At 37.6% G+C, this 17,376-nt stretch overlaps 1 pseudogene; it reads left to right on the top strand.

Moving 5' to 3' along the window:
- The first annotated feature begins 279 nt into the window (after positions 1-279).
- On the top strand, positions 280-15,276 carry LOC133750414 (heterogeneous nuclear ribonucleoprotein A1-like; annotated as a pseudogene).
- Positions 15,277-17,376: the final 2,100 nt, after the last annotated feature.

Here is a 17,376-nt window from a genome sequence, read left to right as displayed (position 1 = left end):
TCAGATACAGCTCCCTGCTCATGACCTGGGAAAAGCAGCAGAAGATGGTTCCAGTGCTTAGGCTCCTGTGTTCATGTGAGAGACCAGGATGAAGCTCCTGGCCCCTGGCTTCATCCTGGCTCAGCTCTGGCTGTTGCAGCCAACTAGGAAATGAATCAGCAGATAGGCGGGCATTCCCCTAACCCTCTGTAACTCTGACTTTCAAATAAATAAACTTTAAAAAAAGGAAAAAAAAAGCAATGAAGAGCAAAATGGCAGCATTTCATGACAGATTGGCTCATGACAGGTAAAGAGGAGTTTGCCTTTCATTACTACAGGGGAATACCTGTGACAGCTTATGAAGGGAAGACGTTTATTTTGGCTCACAGTTCTGGATTTCAAAATTTAGTGGCCCCATTGGTTTGGCAGCAGCTGGCAATGGCAGAGCTGGTGCGTGGGAAGGGTCATGCAGCAAATCAGGAAATGGAGAACCAGGGGCTGTATGATATAACCAACCATCTTGTGAGAATTGTCTTCTCAGGAACTGCCCCAAAAGATCTGAGACGTCCCACTATGTCCACCTCCTAACTATCATACTTGGATAAAGTTTCTACCCCCTTAGTACCATCAACCATGACTTTGGGGTTTAAAGCCCAGAATGAGTTCAAGAATCAAATCTTATACAAACCATGGCATCTACTTAGGCCAAAAACAAGGCATAAATCAAATATTTGAGGGCTCAGAGTAATTGTTGATTCAATTATCTTAACAACAGACTTCCAAAAAGGCAGGCTTTACACAAGAACCAAGGCATGCATCAGGAAAGTAGAGAAGAATGCAGATCAATTCACTGCAGCACATTTTAATTCAACACTACCAGTCCTAGTATTGGGCAATGGCATTACCTTCCATGAATTGATACTACTTTAGTTCAAGAGACAAGGCATACTTGAAAACAGACAATAATAGGAAATACTAATTGATCTAATTACAAAATAGAGTAAAGATGGAAAATAACATACTATGGAGAAGTAAAGTCTGAAAAAGTCAATGAAATCTTCATGGAAGACGTGAGACCTAAGAAAGGTGAAATTTTTATAACCAAAATGCCTTATAAGTAACAGTGAATTATATCAAACCGAATATCATTTATATGACTGGTAGACATGATTTTAATGTCTTGTTTCCAATCTCTATTGTTATAAGAATTGAGAAAACAGTTGTTGCAATCATGTTCTGTATTTGGTGGTTCAGACAATGAACCCTGATTAAGAAAAGCTGTTTTGTGCATTATTTCTTGGACTCAGAATTCTAGTTGTTAAAATCTGTCAACACTTGTCCCAGCTGTGAGAGCCAACTTCAAAGTTATGCTAGGGACAAAGCCAGACTGAGTCAAGAGAAAGTAGTAGTAAACCAGCAGGTTTCTGAGATGAGCTATGGTAGAAAAGAGAAAATAAGGCTGAGTTTTGTCCTAGATGCAAGGACCTATCAGCAGGCATAGGTCTAGGGAAACTGCATTGAAATTTAGAAGAGGAACACACTCTAGAAGAAATCCATAGTCTTTGGCACATAGTAAATATTTAAATAAATGAAAAGATAGACAAGCATAAATAATGGAGTGTGTGCAGACGGGGAGGAGATACTAAATTATTTGTAAATTCCACAACTCAGAGCAGGAACTAGAAAATTAAGAGCAGCAGAAACAAACATGAAGCATTTCTAATGACTTCCTGTACTAACCAGTGGCCTGGAAAGAAATGGACACACAATGGAGATCCAAGATGGTTACTCAAGACATGGCTCAGAAGGAGAGGCCACCATTTAAGTGTCCTTCAAGAGTGTTGGCATCCTGGTGTGAGGGCAGAGAATAAAAATGCTTATTTCTAAATTTTTCAGATAGCCAACAAGAAAACTGTTTACATGATTCACTGAGTTTCAGGAAGTGTGAATCAATGTGTAGATCCTGGAAGTAATCCTGGGGTCAAGAGTTACCACAAGCCAGTGGAAACATTTCCATTCTAAATAGAATTCATGTCAGAAATCCCTAGTTTTGCAGAATCTAGCTACCTGGAAAATATTTTCTCACTACCAGCTCCATTACCACCAGATAATCCTGGGAGTCCCTATTTGAGATCTAAAACAAATCCTATCAGCTAGGACGTGGCATCCATCAGTTATTTCTTTTTCCCTTGCAGCAACTCTCTCCTGGTTTAAATAATGTGCTTTATACTAGCAGCCCTCCACATCTTTTGTCCTGGGTTCATTTCTAATTACTGCTCCTGCCTAACACTGCTGTCATCTCTGCTGGAGACTGTGCCTGCTATATCACCAGCATGCACAGACCTCCATTTCTTTGATACTCTCAGGGTGTTGCTAATACAATATTACAAATATTAGACATTTTAATTTATATTGTTATAAATTGAATATTAGACAAATATGCAAATATTTTAATATCAGACTCTAAATATTAGACATTAGGCATTTTAATTTAAAAATTACTTGTAACAGAATGTACTATTAAAAAACTAAATAGATTCTTATTTTGTTTTTTCCTTTTTTGTTTTGCTTTTTCATTTTGCATTGTTTTGTTTTTTGCTGCTATAGATTTACAAAGGAATTTTTAAAAAAAGACTCCCTTTTCCTTCGCACACTATTATGCCAGATAGAAGATGCCTGCACTGTGTTTTTTTTTTTTTTTAAGTCCTGCCACGACTGCAGGAGAGGGCACAGTTTTTGTACTCAGTAGAGTAAGTCAGGATGAGCAGGGGAAGATGATGTTTTGGGGTGAAAGCAACCATCTCAGGTTCTCCAAGGAATGGGAATTGTGACCCCTGCCACTGTACGAAAGGACAGCAGGGACTTTGAGAATGGGCTGTTCAGGGCTTGTAGCTTGACCGCTTACAAGTCTTCTTATCCAGAACACTGAACTGCCCACTTCTGATGAAACAGCAGCCCTACACAATGAGCATCTCAAAAAAGACAGTCGTGTAATTTACACCAGAGAATCTTTACCCCAATCGCCCATATCGGGAAAGTTCCTTGGGTGTTGTAAAGCTACTAGGGCGAGGGAGATAACCTCTAAAACATAACCAAGTTTGAACACCCTACAAACTCCAACCATACAACTAAACAACTCATAGGATCTTATTTTACCGAAAGTTAAAGCCTATGAATATTTAAGCGAATCAATTTCTCATTTTAAAAATTATTTCATAGTGATTCACTAATTTCTTCTGATGGTTATGATGACCAGGCAATGTAAAATATGGGAAACCTAATTTTTGGGTCCTCAGGCACAAATACCTCTTCACTCCATATTTTCACTAATGCAATGAGAGATTGGCATTGGATTACAAAGCCTCTCCTGATTGAGGTCAGTGCCCTGGGCCATGGATACTTGGCTTCAGGAAGGCAAACCACAAATCTGAAGGCTCCTTGGTGAGTTACAGGAATGAAATTGCCTGTGCCTGCCTTCAGGATGGGGGCATCTTCACCAAGGACACTGTTGAGTCATCTCGTCTCCTGTTCCTCTTCTTCCCCTTCTGGAAGCCTGCAGAGTGTGGGCTTGGGCCAAACAAGTTATCTACCTGTTTTTTGGAAGATCCTAGTATACAAAGAGTAAACTTTTCTGCCAGATCTCTGTTACAATACTGTGCTTTGCCAGTTTACTGCTCTCAAAAGTTTCCTCTTATCCATGGGGATACACTTCAAAACCATCAGAGGATACCTGAAAATGAGGATCATATCAAATCTTCCACATACTGTTTTTTCTGTTTATCAATTAGGCAATAAGAGTATAAAAGCAAGAATAATAGTAAATAGAACAAGTATTATAATATATTATAATGAAAGTTGTGTAAATTCTCCCTATATCTATTTATTTCTCATTACAAGATAGGTAACTAAGGCAGCACAGAAATGCTGGACAAAGGGATGATTCATGTCCCAAGATGGAAGAGCAGATCACACTATATTTTGTGATGCTACTCTAACCTTAATTTAAAAGTTATGGTTTATTTCTAGAATCTTCCATTAATATTTTCAGACCATGGTCAACTGATAACTGAAAATACAGACAAAGTGACAACAAATAAGCTGAAACAATTGCACATGCACCCCAAACCTACACCAAGAAGTTAGTTTAGGGATGGCTTCAGATTAGACTTTTCTTAGCATTCAACAATTTCAATTTATCTCAGTCAGCCTACAATTTCTAATGAATGCCTTCACTTCTAAATATGTTTTAATTCATTCATTCAACTCATTGTCAATTTTTGCCCAAGGTCATGTTCAGTAATAACATGTCTAATATAGGGTAAAAATAACTCAAAAATTTCAGGGACAGTTTAAAATGTTTAAAGATTGAGAAACAGAAAAGATTTCAAAGAAGTCAGAATTTTTCATGGTGTGATCCCCTGAGTCCATGCATAAAATCATCCAGGCTACTTTTTTTTCTCAAAAGAAATTCCTGGGCCCCACTGCTGTAATCTGAATATGTGTTTCCTCTCAAAACTCACATGTTGAAACATAATCACCAATTGTTGCTATTAGGAAGTCTGCCCTTTTGAAGGGGATTAGATCAGGAGGGAAAATCCCTGGAATGGGATTACTGTCCTCATAAAAGCGACCTAAGGGAGTTTGTGTGTCCCTTCCACCATGTGAAGTCACAGAAAGAAGATCGCAACTCTGCACCAGGGAACGGGTTTTCTCCAGACATCAGATCTTCAAGGGCCTTCATCTTAGACTTCCCACCTCCTGAACTATAAGAAATAAATTTCTGTTGTTTTTATCTGCCCAGTCTAAGATATATTACAGAAGCCTAGAGGGACTGTGATGTTGGATATGTTCACTCTCCAAAGGATAAAGCTGAGATTCAGAATGTCTGATTCCAACAGATTAAAGTTGAGAATCACTGAAGTAAAGGATGATTAAGAATCAAAATATGGCTCTGAAGAACATTTTGATAAAATATCTCTATCTCAAGAAATAGCATTCAGCATGCATAATGGTTTGCTGTATGTATGTCATCAATGTAATATGGGTAACATAAGGATGACCATGAAGAACACTGTCAATCTTCCTCATTGTGGAGAAATCTGGAAGTATTCAAAAACAAGGAGCTTGGTAAGCCTCCTCTGAGGGACATTGGGCCCTATCCCCATTACACAGAATATTGTAAACAGGGAGAAGAGGATACAAGGAAGCAGCTGCCTCTTTCTTGTTGTCTCCTTTGGTGGGAGTTAAGAGGGTGTGGTACTTCTCTCCTCCTCCTCCAAGACTTGACCCAAGAGACTCATAAGTTTATGGTTTTCTATTAATTACTACACAACTGAGTGGCACAACATAGCAATGTTATTGTCGTGGTCCTTGTACTGTTGACTGGGTTCAGGTGAATGGTCTTATTTGGTATTTCTCAAATAGAATCAGTCAGGTAGCAGCTGGATGTAGAGATCTCTGAAAGTTCGTGGATTAGGTGTGCAAAATTACTCATTCACATGGCTAAGAATTGATGCTGAGTAGCATATTGGAATCCAGCTAGGGCTGTCAAACACTGAACATGCATGTAGCCTTTCCATGTAGCTTGGGTGTCTCACAGCATTGCTTGGGGCATGATAAGCCTAAGAAGGGCTGCTACAAGGGCAAATATTCAAGACAAGAGCTACAAGACTTCTCATAAATTAGTCTCAAAAGTACCAGAACATCCCTTCTAATTCACTCTGGTTGTTGAGCAACTCATATAGGCCAGAAACATAAGGAGAAATAGTCTCCTTCTTAAAGGAGTAGAATGGAGAGTTCACATTGAAAATGAATATTAGCAGTAAGAGATATTGAAATAATCATCTTTTGAAAAATATAACCTTCCATGATATGTGGCTCAGAAATATGGTACAGAGCTTATTTCTATTTTGCCACCAAGGGGAGTTAGAAGAGACTAAAAAACATATTCAGGATTCAGAATACAGGCTAACCCAGGTTTTAAAGGTGTTAGAGAAAGCAGCATTAGTAGAGTTCTGAGAGGGGCAAGCCACAGATTCTACCCAACATCTATCTGCTGTGGTTCACTTTGTCTTAGTGTTATAGCAAAGGAAACAGAAGCTGAAAGTATCCATTGCCTGTAAGAATTCCCCATGAGTGAGGGATGAATGTTTTAGAAGTCCACTCTGCTCGGTTTTCAGTTGGAATGAATAGAAACCACATACCCCATGATTCTTGAATATTACTGAACATGGAATTTACTCTACATGAGACTGAGGGCTTAATAGCCAGAGTAAAATGTAAATCACTAGTCAGAGCCAAATGTTTCAGCAGGGGCTGAGATAGTCTAATGGTGTTTTATAATTTCACCTCTTCACTGTCTCTCCTACCCACCCTACTCCTGTTCCAAAATACAAAAACAAGAAATTAGGAACTTGAAAAATTAAAACACCTTAAAAATAATCCATTCCATCTTTAAACATTACCACCATGCTGGTTGCCCAAAAAAAACCTGTGTGTAAATAAGTTTTTTGATAATTGTTCAAAAACAGATGAATTTTTATTAAGAGCTATGGGTTATTTAAATATGTGCTTATTTTCAAAGATTTGAATAATCACCTTGTAATAATGATCAAATTTGGTCTATGTTATGTCATGATTTTAAGGAATCTTATTTCAACCAGATATTTTGGATTTTGATATTGGTCTATTATGCTATCACATAGCATATGTGCGTACATATTGTATGTCCACATGGGGAAATTTTATTAAGAGTTTTATTTTAAATGGCTTATAGATAAGATTGTCCATAAATTTAAGCTGCTAAAATCAATCAAAGATACATTTTAATTTGTGTGACCTGAAACTGTGTATCATATGTTTTAAACTTGTTGGTAGAAAGAAACTAAAAACATTTTATATGGTTGTGCTTAAGTTTACTGGTTAAACAAACTACACCATGTTAGATATTTAAGAGGTGTTTTCAAATACATGATTCTTAAAATTTATAGAAGGCATTGGACCTTCTGGTAAATGTTTTCTTAAGTTGTTATCTAATGGTTCAAACGGTTTGGTAAGTATTCATGTGATATTGCTATTGTCAACAAGCGATCTAGGACTTGCTCCCTCATTTCTCTATTCTAAGCCCAACTTGTTCTTTCATTTCTCTATTCTCTTCAAGGTAGGGAACTAATTCTATTATGAAGGAATCTGTAGGATGCACAATTTAATCTTTAGACCTTATAAGAGATGGCTAACATTTTTCTGTAATAGCATAGCCAAAATAAGAACTTAACTAATAATCTCATAGCTAGATTCACTTCGCCATCAGCAAAGTATACAGTAAGTAGAAAAAAAAACCTCCCTTTCAGACCAAAGGGAAAGAAAGTTTTAAAGTGAGAATATAATTTTCCTCATGGGCATTGTCTACCTTAGAAAAACTACTACAGAACATGCCTGTGACTATAGACCTGTAGTTCAGGCCACCGAAGATTAGAGATGGGACTTGGGCACTCCCTTGACTTGCATCCTCTGGTCTGCTTTAACACAAACGAGGAGGAAAAGAAAGCTAGGCATCAAGAGCAATGGGTGGCAGGCTTATTCATGGCTGATCTGTATGGTGATCTGCCCTAAAGGAGACCCAACAGGCCAGTCCACTGCAGTGGCTTTCAAAGTGGTAAGCCTGGGCTTCAGAAGAAGTCAGCTTGTGAAGAGCCCCGGCAGCTCTGCCAAGAGTTGGGTCACTGGAAATGGACCTGCCCTGGAGTCGAAGGATGCCCAGGTCAGAGCCACAGATCTTATTGGCTCCAAGCTGAAAAGCCCTTCACTCAGCCCAACTTCCAAAGTGACCACTGCAGCTGAGGGTATGGTCAAGTAGCGTCAGCAACATTCCAGGCAGAACTGTAAATTTCTTGTTAGAGGTGCCCCCTGCCTTTACCTGGCCAGCTCTCCTCCCAGGCCAGCCAAGTAATGAAAGTCAACAGAGTGCCTTCCCCTACCAGGTTCACACCTCCCTTAGGATATACCCCATGTGAAGAGATAGATAGGTCTGGGCCTCTTAACTTACAAAGCCTAAAGCCCAACAGATTATTATCAAGCCCCTTCTATCAGGTTCCATTTGCCTCTCAATCAGAAAACTTAATTGTAGCTTAGACAGCACCTTTCTTAGCACATCTAATAATGACTCTGTCCTTTGTTCTAGACCCTGTCTAGTGCACTTGGGCCTCATTTCTTTGTAATCATAACCTCTACTCTACCACCAATGGCTCTACTCCCAACCTGTGTGTACTGATGGTCCTCTTCCCCACTTAATGCTGTATAATTGTTCAGACCTGGTTAAGGCCACTCTTAGGATCATTGGTTACTATCCTCACCCTGTCTTTTATGACCTTGTCTAAATATGATCAGAGTCGGCAAACTTGGAAGGCTTCCATAGCCTTGGCAACTCATGACGACAGCCTAGGGTGGTTACTGGTGCCATAAACTAGAGTGTCAATTTGTTGGGTCAACAACAGGAGCCACTGTGCGCTTGCTCCTGATGTGGGATTTCTGTCCTTAATATACTGTACATTTTGATTTAATGCTATAACTAGTACTCAAACAGTATGTTTCACTTTGTGTTTCTATGTGGGTGCAAACTGTTGCAATCTTTATACTAAATTGATCTTCTGTATATAAAGAGAATTGAAAATGAATGTTGATGTGAATGGAAGGGGAGAGGGAGCGGGAGAGGGGAGGGTTGCGGGTGGGAGGGAAATTATGGGAAGGGGAAGCCATTGTAATCCATAAGCTGTATACTGGAAATTTATATTCATTAAATAAAAGTTTAAAAAAAAACCACTGGAAAAAAAAAAAGAAAGAAATAAAACTTTGACTCACTTTCTAATGAAAGTCCTGAAAGTTACTAGCTATGCCATAAGCTGGTTTCTGGAAAAAAAATATGTGAAATTTAGAGTGTTTAGTTCCTGCGGAAGTACCTGTTTCATCCCAGGAAAAGAGTTGTGTTATTTTAAAATATCTATCCCTGCTATTATTCTGTAAGATCCTTGTGAGCTCAAGTCTGCCTTGTCCATTGTTGATCGTATCTCTACCATCTAATATCGTGCCTGTTTGGGAAGAAAATTAATAAGTATTGGATGATTGAGTTAGGTTGATGAGCCAAAGAAGCAAAGAACTCTAAACATGGAAGAGAATTTTGGGATCAGTTACTGCAGCCTTGATCTTGTGAATTGTGTCTGAGGTTCACAGAGGTTAAAGAACTGCCTCACCGTGATTGTGTATAGAAAGTGGCAGCCTAAAGAATACGACTTGAGTCTCTTGTGTCTCAATTCAGAGAGTTCTGTAAAATACTGCAGGGACTTTTCCTCACAGTGTTACACCAGAAGAGTCAAACAACAATTAGCTAGATTAAATCTGGCTCTGTGTTCAAGATAATATAACAATTTTCTTTGCTTTTCTCCTCTCCCTTTAAAATAATGACTTAACTAAATTTAAAAAAAAAAGAAGCTCAAAATGAGAACATCATTTTCATAAAAACTGAACTCATCTAGAAGGAGGGACTGAAGACACAAAGGGCGTTCTTATCTGACCAGATTCAAAAGCAGTCACATGATATACCAAAGAGCCAAAATACATCGCTTCAGTGAACAAGATTTTCATTCATCGATTCATTCAACAATATTACTGAGCATATACTGTGATATGTAGTATTTTAGAATTAGAAAGCAATGACAAGACAAAATGCTTTCTAAAAATAAACTCTATTCTTATTGAGGAAGCAGAAATAAACCAATACATAAAAATTTTCCCATCCATTTTTGTTAATATAAAGAGAACTGATTTCATGTATTTCATAAATATAATTCTGAGATAACCATATTTCCCTCCTTCCCTTTGTTTGCCCCAAGCCCCTTCCTTCATTCCTTTTTTCATTAATTTTTGCAAAGACAATTGTAATCCACTCTGTAATCATAGGCTTAATTCACCAGGAAGCATAATATTTAAGAAATAAGAAGCAGGAAGACCACAGTTCATCAGGAGTATAAGAGCTAAAAATGACAAACATATCACAAGATGTCCATTTCATCCCTATACATTTTGGTATTCTATATTAATGACCATATATCAGAGAAAACATATATTTGTATTTTTGAGACTGAGTTATTTAACTAACCATAATGGTTTTCAGTTTCATCCATTTCATTGCCAAATACAGGATTTTCCTCTTTTTCCTGGATAAGTAGTATACCACATTTTGCTTAGTCATCATTTGCTTGTCATTTGGATTCATTCAATATCTTATCTATTGTGAATTGAACTACAATAAGCATGAAGGTATAAACAACTTTTTCATATGCTGATTTCATTTCCTTTGGGCAAAGTCCCAGGAATGGGATGGCTGGATCATATATTAGATCTATTTTCAGATTTCTGAGGAATCTCCATACTGTCTTCTATAATGGTTGTACTAATTTACATTGCCACCAACAATGTTTTAGAGTACCTTTTTCCCCACATCCTGACCAGCATGCAATATTTTTCTTCATTTTTGGATGATAGCCATTCTAAGTGGGATAAGGTGAGACCCATTGTGGTTTTTATTTGCATTTCCCTGATGACTAGTATCCTGAGCATTCATTCTTTGAAAAATGGCTGTTCATATCCTTTGTCCATTTCTTAACTGCACTATTTGTTTTTTTTGTTATTGAGTTTATTGAGTTATTTTTATATCCTGGATATTAATCCTTTATCAGTTGCATACTTTGCAAATATTGTCTCCCATTCTGTCAGTCGCCTCTCCACCTTATTGAGTGTTTCTTTTGCACTGCAGAAGCTTCTTAGTTTGATGTAAACCTATTTGCCTTTTTGGCTTTGATTGCCTATGCTTCTGGGATCTTTTCCAAGAAGTCTTTGCCTGTGTCAATACATTGCAGCGTTTTCCTGATGTTCCGTTCTAGTAATTTGATGATCCATTTTTAGTTGATATTTTATAAGATGTAAGGTAGAGTTCTAGTTTCACAGTTCTGCATGCATACATTCAAATTTCCCAGCACCATTTGTTAAAGAGACTGCCTTTTTCAGGGATTTACTTTAGGCTATTTTACAAAGATTAGTTGGTTGTAAACACATGGCTTAATGTCTGGGATATCTATTCTGTTCCATGGTCTACATGTCTATATTTGTGCCAATACCAGGTTCCGTTGTTAACAACTGCCCTATAATATGTCTTGAAATCTAGTATTGTGATGCCTCTGGCTTTGTTTCTATTTTTTAAAAGATTTATTTATTTATTTGAAAGAGTTACAGAGAGAAAGCGGAAGAGACACAGAAAGAAAGAGACATGTTCAATCTGCTGCCACTTCCCATTTTTGGGACCTTTTGATGATTAAATTATTCTAATCCATAAACATGGAAGATTTTTCCATTTTTTGTGTCTTCTTATATTTCTTTCTTGGTTGCAATATTTAACATCCTTGGTTAAATTTGTTCCAAAGTATTTCAATTTTTTGTAGCTACTGTGAATGGTACTAGTCTAATGAATTCTTTCTCAGCCATGGCATGTATTTGTTTACAGAGACTATTGATTTTTGTGTGTTGATTTTATAGCCTGCAACTTTACTAAATTCTCTTAATGAGTTTCAACAGTCTTTCACTGGAATCCTTTCATTCCCCTGTGTATAGAATCATGTCATCTGCAAACAGAGATAATTTGATTTCTTCCTATCTAATTTGTAACCATTTGATTTCTTTTTCTTGCCTAATGGTTCTGGTTAAAATTTCTAGAACTATATTGAATAGCAATGGTGAAAGTAGGCATCCTTTCTGGTTCTGGAAATGCTTTCAACTTTTCCTCCATTCAATATGGTGCTAGCTGTAAATTTTTTGGAATAACTAGAAGTCAGAAGTAAATAACTGTGCTAGAATATTACTAGAGAAGAATCTCCTTTGGAGTCTATAGTCTGGAAAGCCTCTCTGAAGTGATGATATCTTATCTAGAATCCATGAGAAGTTCATTCTACTAAGCATTAAGTAAATTACCCAGGCCAAGAGAGCAAAAATGCCAAGTCTCAAAGGTGTAAAATTTGAGGAAAGTGGGAAGGAAAATCAAAGCAGAACACATAGCCTGAGAAGAAGCAAAAAAAATTTTTTTTAATTTTTAACAGTATAAAATACATGGTAGCCAGCGCTGTGGCTTAACAGGCTAATCCTCCGCCTTGCGGTGCCGGCACACTGGGTTCTAGTCCCGGTTGGGGCGCTGGATTCTATCCCAGTTGCCCCTCTTCCAGGCCAGCTCTCTGCTATGGCCCGGGAAGGCAGTGGAGGATGGCCCAAGTCCTTGGGCCCTGCACCTGCATCGGAGACCTGGAGAAGCGCCTGGCTCCTGGCTTCAGATCAGCACCATGCGCTGGCCACAGTGGCCATTGGAGGGTGAACCAATGGCAAAAAGGAAGACCTTTCTCTCTGTCTCTCTCTCACTATCCACTCTGCCTGTCAAAAAAAAATAAACACATGGCATATTTTGAAATAAGCATTTCTTATGTATGCATGGGAATGTTGCTTAAAATCTATGTTAGAAGACTGTGAAAGACATCTGAGAGTTCAGACTTCATTCTTCAGACAACAGAAGTCAAGATGTGTTAAAATGGTTGAATACAGGGAATGGATTGAAACACAAGAGGCAGGGAGTTCAGACAAAAGATCTTAAGGTGGAGAATTATCAATGGAAAAAAATGGTCATGGAAAGGAGAAGAAAGATTAAGAGACATTTCAAACGTGGACTCATGTGTCTCTAGTGACAAATTGGACATAGGGGTTGAGAGAGAAGGAGTCATGAAACTTTACGGATTCCATATTTTAGAAATGGGGGAGTGGGGAGTACAAGTAGACAACATATGGAGGAGCAATTTTGTTCAATGAGTTCACTTGAGGCCATATTTAGAGGGACAGACATCTGTGTGACAGCCAGAGAGTACTGTCTGGCCAAGAATTGGGAACTGAAGTCTGGTTTTCAGAAGAAAAGGGTGAAGGTGCCAATTTGGAAGTTGTATGCATAGAAATGGGTGTTGCATCCATGAGATGGTTGAAGCTATTCAGAGAATGAAGGGGATTTGGGGAAGTTGAGAAAAGGCTAGGGAAGATGAATAGAAGAGTACCTTAGGAGATTATTTCCATTCAGAAGTGAGGAAACAGAGTTGAATCAGAAAAGCATTTGAAGCTGATTGCAGTAGTAGGAGGCAAATCAGAAATGAATATTATGTCAAAGTGATTGAATGAGAGAAGAAGCAAGGAGTCAAGATTTTCAAGAATGCTGTCAAGAAGAGAGTAGACTTCACTTGGAGTTGCATAATTATTATTTCTAGGAAATGAGTAAGCTTAATTCTGAAAGCTTCAGTGCTCTTCTGAAAATAAGTGTAAATTGTGCTGACCAAAATGCATTGTTGCGCACTCCCGTGAAATTTTTGCCCACTGTCAAATGCAAAACCTTGTACAGCTTAGTAAGGACCTACTGCATGAATAGGCAGTGACTTTCCCTCAATATTTCATGGGAACTATGAATAAAGAATGCTGGATTTATTTAATGCTGTAAGGAAGTTAGATAATACTTTACTAAAAATAGGGTTATTTGATGAAGTACAAAGTGTTATACATGCATGTCTTATGTATACAATTGATATGACAGTGTTATTTAGTTACTAACCACTGTCACTGAATAGATGATCACCTAAAAATTTTTAATTGTAGCTTGCAATCTCAACCCAATCTAAATTCATACCTATCACAATAGATTTCATTTTGTCTGTACTGTGTAATTACCAAACTGACATAATATCTTTCATAGAGCACTATCATTAAGATCACATTATGCATTTTCAAACCACATCATTTTCCTTAGAATCTCTCTGACATCAGTCACCCCAGAGGCTCTTGGCTAATGTTATTAGAGGGAAATAGAAAATGAGGTCTCCTATGCATTAGTGTGCCAGCATTTTGCTAAAATAAAAAAATAGAAATTTAAATAAAAAAGAACAGATGGGAAGAAAAAACATCAAAATGTGAAAATCATAAGACAAAATGGTCAAATTCCAACAGTCCACAACATACCACATTATACCTGTCTCCTAAATTTTTTTAGCGTTGTGTAGAAAATTAAATTACCACATTTATGTGATCTAAGATCTTTGAATCTGATTTGAATCATTGTATTTCTGAGGTTGCTTCACTATATTTCTTTACAAGAAGGTAAAGCTTTTCATTGTTTGTTTTAAGAGTGATTCACAGGATATGTTCTCTCTTGGCTTACTCCTTTCTACATGTGGACGCCGTTAAGGAAGCATCATCAACTTCTCTCTTCCCAACACCATCATATCTAAGTCAGAGTCTCCTGAAGAGCCCAAACAAAGGCAGAAGCTCTTCATCGGAGGGCTGAGCTTTGACACAATTGATGAGAGTCTGAGGAGCCATTTTGAGCAATGGGAAATGCCCATGGACTTTGCAGTAATGAGAGACCCGAACACCAAGTGTCCCAAAGGCTTCAGATTTGTCACCTATGCTACCATAGAGAAGGTGGATGCATCTATGAATGCAAGAATACATAAGGTAGATGGAAGATTTGTGGAGCAAAAAAAGGGCTGTATTATGAAAAGATCCTCCAAGACCAGATGCACATCAAACTGTGAAAAAGATCTTTGTTGGTGGCATTGAAGTAAATATGGAAGCGCACCAGAGATTATTTTGAACAGTATGGGAAAATCGAAGTAACTGAGGCAATGACTGAGTGTGGCAGTGGAAGGAGAGGGGTTTCGCTTTTGTGACCATTAACAACCATGACTCTGTGGGTAAGATTGTCATTCAGAAATACCATACTGTGAATGGTCACAACTGTGAAGCAAGGAAGGCCCTGTCAAAGCAGGAGATAACCAGTGCTTCACCCACCTCAAGAGGTCGAAGTGGTTCTGGAAACTTTGGTGGTAGTCATGGATATGGTGTTGGTGGCAATGACAACTTTGGTCATGGAGGAAAAGTCAGTAGTTGTGGTGGCTTTGGTGGCAGCTGAGGTGGTGCAGGTTATGATGGCAATGGGGATGGTTACAATGGATTTGGTAATGATGCAAGCAACTTTGGAAGCCGTGGAAGCTACAATGATTTTGACAATTACACAATCAATCTTCAGTTTTGGAACCCATGAAAGGAGAAAATTTTGGAGGTAGAAACTCTGGCTCCTATGGTGGTAGAGGACAATATTTTGTCAAAATGTAAAATTAAGATGCCTATGGCAGTTCCAGCAGCAACAGTACCTATGTCAGGGGCAAAAGGTTTTAATAATTGCCAGGAAACAAAAGTTAACAGCAAAGGAGAGCCAGAGGAGTGAAAGGGAAGATACTTGTTACACAGATTTGTGAACTTGGCCAAGTACAGTGGTGGCAGGGTATAGCTACTACAAAGACGACACATTTTAGAAAATACTCATGGGTATGGGCAAAAAAACTCAAGGACTGTATTTGTGACTAATTGTATAACAGTTTGTTTTAGTTTTTATCTGTGGAAAGTATAAAGCATCCTGACATGGGATTGTAATGTTTTTTCTTTCTTTTTTCTTTGTTTGTACCTATGCTGTTGATTGCTAAATGTTATAATCTGATCATGATGCTGAATAAATGCGTTATTAAAACAAAGAATTATTCACACCATATTTTAATCTCTTTTTTTTCATTCATTAAACTTTTATTTAATGAATACAAATTTCCAAAGTACAGCTTATGGGTTACAATGGCTTCCCCCCTCCCATAACTTCCCTCCCACCCGCAACTCTCCCCTTTCTCGCTCCCTCTCCCCTTCCATTCACGTCAAGATTCATTTTCAATTCTCTTTATATACAGAAAATCAGTTTAGTATATATTAAGTAAAGATTTCAACAGTTTGCCCCCATATTTTAATCTCTTAAGAACTTAAAAGGCAAACAATGTTTGCTGACTTTACTAAGAGGTAAAAATAATCAAGTAATTCTCATGAATAGTGGCTGTAGTGTTTTCTGCTGTTTATGCCAAAAGCAGCTCAAATGATAGAGTAATTTACCTGAGGTCTTAAGAATAGCATTGTATGTTTGTTTTTTTCTTTCCTCACTACTTTGGGTAGCATGTTTCTAATATATCTGAGAACACAGAGTCACACTAAAGCCAAATTATGTAATAAGTCTAGCCAAGTTATGACTAAAACGTCCAGAACAGAACATATGAACAACATATGACAGTCCTTTAAGATATGCTATGCCTTTATGATGTTGACAATATACTTTTAGTCTCACAATCAAGGAGATGCAATACTGATAAACACCACGGACTCCTCCACTTTACCACATCCCCCTACTTCCACTGTAATTCAACTCATTACTATTATTTTTCACCTGAATCTTCCTCCAGCTGTTTAAAATTTTTTTGTTGCTTTCTCTAAAATGTATGGTTATAATTCTCACAAAAGCTAAAGTAACCTTCTTAAACATAAACTAGTTCATATCATCTTTTAACATTCTCTAATGTTTCTATCCTTCAGGGACAAAAAAAATCCTATAGTACTTATTCTACATGTAGGAAGGCCTACATTATCTGTACCTCAATTTACTTATTAGACAACAACTACATCAAACTTGTGGTTCTAGTATATTCTACCCTTGTTCCCAAAGTAAGGCTCATTGCTCTAGCTACTCACCTCACCTGCGATACTCACCATCACCACCCCAATACCATAAGCTATCCAAGCATAATGTCTTCTTTTAATTCATACCTTGTTTTAAATGAAACACCTTCTTGGGGCCTCTCCTGTTCACCCATGCTAAAATAGCCTCTCTGTCATCTGTGGAACTATTCTTGATAGTCTTTCCTACAATCTGGCAATTTTCATGTTTGTTTATTGTTTCCATTGTCCAAATAAAAGAATAAATAAATGAAAGCATTACTGCTTCTGTAGATATCTGGAGCTCTGGATAAATTGCCTTAGTTCAATAATATCATAAAGAACTTTGAAATTCCAAATGTCAACTGAACTCAGTCTAATGCATGCATTAATGAAAGAATCCAATATGGAAAAATCACGCAAGCTAAAACTGATCATAAAGGATGTGTCTGACGCCATGGCTAGCAAAAAGAAAAAAAATGATTCCAAATTGGTTTGTTCTTTGGGATAATTAGCTTTAATTTCACAAAGACCTGTGAGATACAAGAGATCCAGACACTGACCTGCATTGATTCTATGTTTTCCAATAGGAATTATTGTTGACCAGTGGTATTTGAAAGTTGTTAACAAAAATGATTTAACAAGTATCAAATGAGCAGACAGAACAGCAACAATGAAGAGGAAAATTTATGAAATTCAGAGATATCATGTGAATTTAAGTCACAGAGTATCACAGTGGTCTCACTCTTCGTG

Source organism: Lepus europaeus, chromosome 2 (assembly GCF_033115175.1).
Source record: "Lepus europaeus isolate LE1 chromosome 2, mLepTim1.pri, whole genome shotgun sequence".
NCBI classification, from domain to species: Eukaryota; Metazoa; Chordata; class Mammalia; order Lagomorpha; family Leporidae; genus Lepus; species Lepus europaeus.
The sequence above is the reverse complement of the archived record's forward strand: the minus strand, read 5'-3'. Positions and strand labels throughout refer to the sequence as shown.